Here is a 6,739-nt window from a genome sequence, read left to right as displayed (position 1 = left end):
AATCGCAAAAGAAGACGGAGAATTGTCGAATAGTCACTAGTTCACCTCAATGGGGATGTGTATCTCCCCAACAAGCAAATCATACTTCATCTTGAGACGAGGAATAGGGCATTCAAAGCTCCCAATAAGAATCGATGAAGTTTTTTCAATAACATTGATGCAATGTACTCGATATTGTTTCTTCGGAAAGTGCACCGTATGCTCATCACCGTTGACATGGAAAGTGAGATTGCCTTTGTTGCCTTCTATAACAGCCCCTGCAGTTTTTAAAAAGAGTCTTCCGAGGATGACAGCCATGGCATCGTCCTCGGGAATATCCAAGATAACAAAGTTTGTTAAGATAGTGGTGTTAGCAACCACAACAGGCACATCCTCGCAAATGCCGATAGGGAAAGCACTTGATTTGTCGGCCATTTGCAGAGAGATTTCAGTGGGTGTCAACTAATCCAGTTCAAGCCTACGATAAAGAGAGAGAGATAGGCATAACAATAACACCGACTCCAAGGTTGCATAAAGCAGTTCTAACGTAGTTGCCTTTAATGGAGCAAGGTATAGTGGGCACACCGGGATCACCTAGTTTCTTAGGAGTTCCACCCTTGAAAGTGTAATTGGCAAGCATGGCGGAGATCTCAAGATCAGGTATCCTCCTCTTATTAGTCACAATATCTTTCATGAACTTAGCATACAGAGACATCTTAAGCATATCCGTCAAACGCATTTGCAGAAAGACATGTCTGATCATTTCAACGAATCACTCAAAGTCCTCATCATCCTTTTTCTTGGATGGTTTGTGAGGAAAGGGCATAGGTTTCTGAACCCATGGCTCCCTTTCTTTACCGTGCTTCCTAGCAGTGAAGTCATTCTTATCGTATCTTCTATTCTTAGGCTGTGGGTTATCAAGAGCAACACTAGGTTCAATCTCCACATCCTTTTCATTGCTAGGTTGAGCATCTTCATGAACATCACTATTGATATTATCATTAGGCTCATGTTCATCACCAGACTGTGTTTCAGCATCAGAAACAGAGGCATCTTTTGGACTCTCAGGTGTAGCAGCAACAGGGTTGCTAGCGTGCAGGCTCCTATCATCTTTCTTCTTCTTTCTAGGATGACTAGGTGCATCAGTGCTAACTCCTTGAGAATGTTGTTCAGTTCTCTTCGGATGACCCTCAAGATACAGTGGTTCCTGGGTCATTCTACCGCCTCTAGTGACGACTCTGACAGAATTGTCATTCAACTCATTGAGCAAGTCATTCTGAGCTTTAAGTACTTGTTCTACCTGAGCAGTAACCATAGAGGCATGTTTACTCAGAAGCTTAAGATCATTGACATTTCTGTCCATGCAAGCACTTAAATGACTAAGCATACCAGCATTCTGTTCCAATTGTCTACTAACATAATCATTGAAACTCTGTTGTTTGGCAACAAAGTTAACAAATTCATCCAAGCATAAGCTAGCAGGTTTATCGAAAGTAATATCACGCTCATCAAATCTACGCAGAGAATTTACTACTACTACCTGTATCGGGTTATCGAGACCATGGATCTCTTCGATAGGTGGTAGATTTTTGACATCTTTAGATTTAATGCCTTTCTCTCGCATAGATTTCTTAGCTTCTTGCATATCTTCAGGACTGAGGAATAGAATACCTCTTTTCTTCGGAGTTGGCTTAGGAGGTTGTTCGGGAATAGTCCAAGCATTCTCATTGCACAAGATGTTATTCAATAGAATCTCGGCTTGTTCTACAGTTCGTTCCCTAAAAACACTATCGGCACAACTATCTAGGTGGTCTTTGGAAGCATCGACAAGTCCATTATAGAAGATATCAAGTATTTCATTCTTCTCAAGAGGGTGATCAGGCAAAGCATTCAGCAACTGGACGAGCCTCCCCCAAGCTTGTGGGAGACTCTCTTCTTCAGCTTTAGCAAAGTTGTATATTTCCTGCAAGGCAGCTTGCTTCTTATGGGCTGGTAAATATGTTTCAGACAAGTAGTAGACCATATCCCTGGGGCTACGCACACAACCAGGAGCAAGATAAGTGAACCAGGTCTTAGCATCATCCTTTAGCAAGAAAGGAAACAACTTGAGCATATAGTAGTGGCGGATCTTTTCCTCACTAGTGAATAGGGTGGTTATATCGTGCAGTTTGGTAAGATGGGCTACAACCGTCTCAGACTCGTAACCGTGAAAAGGATCACATTCGACCAGAGTGATTAACTCAGGGTCGACAGAGAATTCATAATCCTTATCAGTCACAAATATAGGCGAAGTGGCAAACTTCGGTTCGTATTTCATCTTAGCGTTCAGAGATTTTTCTTTCCACTTGTGCAGTAATTTCTCAACATCATAGCTATCCTTACACGCAAGAAAGTCCTCAGCTATATCTCCCTCCATAACATAGCGCGTATCAGGCATAACAGGCATAGTAGCAGGTTCTACTTCAATAGTATCAGCAGTTTCATAAGTATCATCACATCTAGCAGCAACTCGAGCAAGTTGTGCATTAAGGAATGCACCTAGTGGCAAAGCAGTATCAGGCATAGCATCATCAGGCATAGTATCAACCATAGCATCATCAGGCATAGTATCAAGAATAGCACCATGGGCAGCAGAAGTAGCATCATCAAGCATAGGCGACATATCAAGATTTCTAGCAGGAGGTGAAGTCGCAAACTTACTCAAAACTGAAGGTGAATCAAGTGCAGAGCTAGATGGCAGTTCCTTAGCTCTCCTCGTAGTGGAAGGCGGGATTTTAGTTCTTGGATCTTTCAGATTCCTCATAGTGATCAGCAGACGTCAATCCCAAGTGACTCAGAGAATATAGTTGTGCTTCCCCGACAACGGTGCCAGAAAAAGCCTTGACAACCCAGAAGCGTATGGGATCGCAGCAGTTTTGAGGGTAGAGTATTCAACCCAAATTTGTTGGTTCGGCAAGGGAAGCGAAAGAATATTCTCAAGTATTAGCAGCTGAGTTTATCATATTCAACCACACCTGAAGGATTAATGATAACAACGATGCCACAAACGATCTGTTGACGGCAGACTATTCCTAACTGTTGTATCAATGGCGCCAGAAAAAGGTACGTTGACGAGCAACTATTCTCCCCCGACAACAGTGTTGGAAAAGATCTTGCAACAAGTAACAGCGGAGTAGCAAGGAACAGTAGTAGCAGCAGCAGCAAAGTAACAGCAGTAGCAAAAGTATCAGCAAAGTGACAGCAGTAGCAATAGTAGCAGCAGAGTGGCGCAATCCCTTTTGTAGCAAGGGACAAGCCTAAACAAAGTAACGTAGCGAGAACAAGTAGTAAAAGACTCATAGGTAGTGGATCGGTATGGATGAGTATGACGGATGTGATTCATCATGTAACAGCTATAACACGGAGAGATATGTGACTAGCTCCCGTTCGTCAATCTAATGTAGGCATGTATTCCGTATGTAGTCATACGTGCTTAGGAAAAAGAACTTGCATGACATCTATTGTCCATCCCTCCCGTGGCAGCGGGATCGTAATGCAAACTACGGGTTATTAAGGTTCTCCTTTTAATAAAGAACCGGACCAACGCATTAACACGCGGTGAATACATGAACTCCTCATACTATGGTCATCTCCGGGAGTGGTTTCGGCTATTGTCACTCCGGGGTTGCCGGGTCATAACACATAGTAGGTGACTACAACTTGCAAGATAGGATCTAAAACACACATATATTGGCGACAACATAATAGGTTCAGATCCGAAATCATGGCACTTGGGCCCTAGTGACAAGCATTAAGCATAGCCAAGTAGTAGCAACATCAATCTAGAACATCGAGGATACTAGGGATCAATCCCCGTCAAGAACTAACTCGATTACATGATAGATCTCATCCAACTCATCACCGTCCAGCAAGCCTACGATGAGATTACTCACGAACGACGAAGAGCATCATGGAATTGTCGATGGAGAAAGGTTGATGATGACGATGGCGACGATTTCCCCTCTCCACAGGCCAAAACGGACTCCAGATCTGCCCTCCAGATGAAGAACAAGATGTGGCGGCGGCTCCGTATCGCAAAACGCGATGAAACTTTCTCTTTGATTTTTCCCCAGGCGAAACGGAAGATATAGAGCTGAGTTTGGGGGAGGTGGTGCCACGTGGGCCCCACAAGCCTTCATGGCGCGGCCTAGGGGGGTGGCTGCGGCCTGTGGGCTTGTGGCCCACTGGCACGCCCCCTCCGGTGGATCTTTGCGCATGTATTTTTCTTTTATTCCAGAAAAAATCTCCATAAATTTTGAGGACATTCCGAGAACTTTTATTTCTGCACAAAAACAGCACCATGGCAATTCTGCTGAAAACAACGTCAGTCTGGGTTAGTTCCATTCAAATCATGCAAATTAGAGTCCAAAACAAGGGCAAAAGAGTTCGGAAAAGTAGATACGATGGAGACGTATCAGGCCCCGAGATACCTCTCCATCACACGGAGTGACAAGTCCCAGTCCTGATCCATGCCAACCCAACGGACACCTTTGGAGATACCTGTAGAGCACCTTTATAGTCACCCAGTAACGTTGCGATGTTTGATACACACAAGGTATTCCTCCGGTGTACGGGAGTTGCATGATCTCATGGTCATAGGAACAAATACATTGGCATACAGAAAACAGTAGCAATACACTGACACGATCGTATGCTACATTTATTGTTTGGGTCTTGTCCATCACATCATTCTCCTAATGATGTGATCCCGTTATCAAGTGACAACACTTGTCTATGGCCAACAAACCTTGACCATCTTTGATCAGTGAGCTAGTCAATTAGAGGCTCACTAGGGACAGTGTGTTGTCTATGTATCCACACATGTATTTGAGTTTCCAATCATTACAATTCTAGCATGGATAATGAATGATTATCATGAACAAGGAAATATAATAATAACCAATTTATTATTGCCTCTAGGGCATATTTCCAACAGTCTCCCACCTGCACTAGAGTCAATAATCTAGTTCACATCACTATGTGATTGTAATTAATCTAACACCCATACAGTTATGGGGTTCGATCATGTCATGCTTGTGAGAGAGGTTTTTAGTCAACGGGTCTGAACCTTTTAGATCTGTGTGTGCTTTACAGATCTCTATGTAATCCTATAGATGCTGCTACCACGCGCCATTTGGAACTATTCCAAATGACTGCTCCACTATATGAATCTAGTTTACTACTCATAGTTATTCAGATTAGTGTCAAAGCTTGCATCGACGTAACTCTTTACGATGAAATCTTTAATCACTCTTTGACCGTTGTTCAGAAAAATTCCTTAGTCCACTAGTTACTAAGGATAACTTTGACCGTTGTTCAGAGATTCAATCTCGGATCACTCTTTGTACCCCTTGACAGACTCATGGCAAGGCACACATCATGTGCAGTACACAGCATGGCATACTTTAGATCCTACAGCTAAGGCATAGGGGACGACATTCGTCCTTTATCTTTCTTCTGCCGTGGTCAGGCTTTTTGAGTCTTACTCAAAATCACACCTTAGAATAAAGTCAAGAACTCCTTCTTTAACTGATCCATTTTGAACTCCTTCAAAAATCATGTCAAGGTATGTACTCATTGAAATATTTATCAAGCGTCATGATCTATCTCCATAGATATCGGTCCTCAATGTTCAAGTAGCTTAATCCAGTTTTTCCTTTGAAAAACTCCATTCAAACAACCCTTTATGCTTTCCATAAATTCTACATTATTCCTGATCAACAATATGTCAACCACATATACTAATGAGAAATTATATATTGCTCCCACTCACTTCTTTGGAAATACAAGTTTCTCATAAACTTTTATAAAACCAAAAACTTTGATCATCTCATCAAAGCGTATATGCCAACTTTGAGATGCTTGCTCCAGCCCATAGAAGGATCGCTATAGCTTGCATACTTGTTAGCATTCTTAGGATCGACAAAACCTTCTGGTTGTATCACATACAACCTTTCCTCAAGGAAACCATCTAGTAAACAATCTTTTGACATCCTATGTCCAAGATTTCATACATAATGCAGCAACTGCTAATATAATTCCAACAGACTCTTAGCATCGCTACGGGTGAGAAAGTGTCATCATAGACAACTCTTTGAACTTGTTGGAAACATCTTTGCGACAAGTGGAGCTTTCTTAATGGTGACTTTTCACCATCATCGTATGTCTTCCTTTTAAAGATCCATCTGTACTTAATAGTCTTATGACCATCAAGTATTTCTTCCAAAGTCCACACTTTGTATTCATACATGGATCCTCTCTCGGATTTCATGGCCTCCAGCCATTTGTCGGAATCCTGGCCCACCATCGCTTCTCCATAGCTCGTAGGTTCATTGTTGTTCAACAACATGACCTCCAATAGAGGGTTACCGTACCACTCTCGAGCAGTACATGACCTTGTCGACCTATGAGGTTTGTAGTAACTTGAGTTGAAGCTTCATGATCACTATCATTAGCTTCCACTTCAATTGGTATAGGCGCCACAGGAACAACTTCCTACGCCCTGCTACACTCTGGTTGAAGTGACGGTTCAATAACCTCATCAAGTTTCCACCATCCTCCCACTTAATTCTTTCGAGAGAAACTTTTTTCTCGAGAAAGGATCTGTTTATAGAAACAAACACTTTGCTTAGGGATCTGAGATAGGAGGTATACCCAACTATTTTGGGTGTCCTATGAAGATGCATTTATCTGCTTTGGGTTCGAGCTTATCACGCTGAAA

Source organism: Hordeum vulgare, chromosome 3H, assembly GCF_904849725.1.
Source record: "Hordeum vulgare subsp. vulgare chromosome 3H, MorexV3_pseudomolecules_assembly, whole genome shotgun sequence".
Classification (NCBI taxonomy): domain Eukaryota; kingdom Viridiplantae; phylum Streptophyta; class Magnoliopsida; order Poales; family Poaceae; genus Hordeum; species Hordeum vulgare.
Note: the sequence above shows the minus strand (reverse complement) of the source record.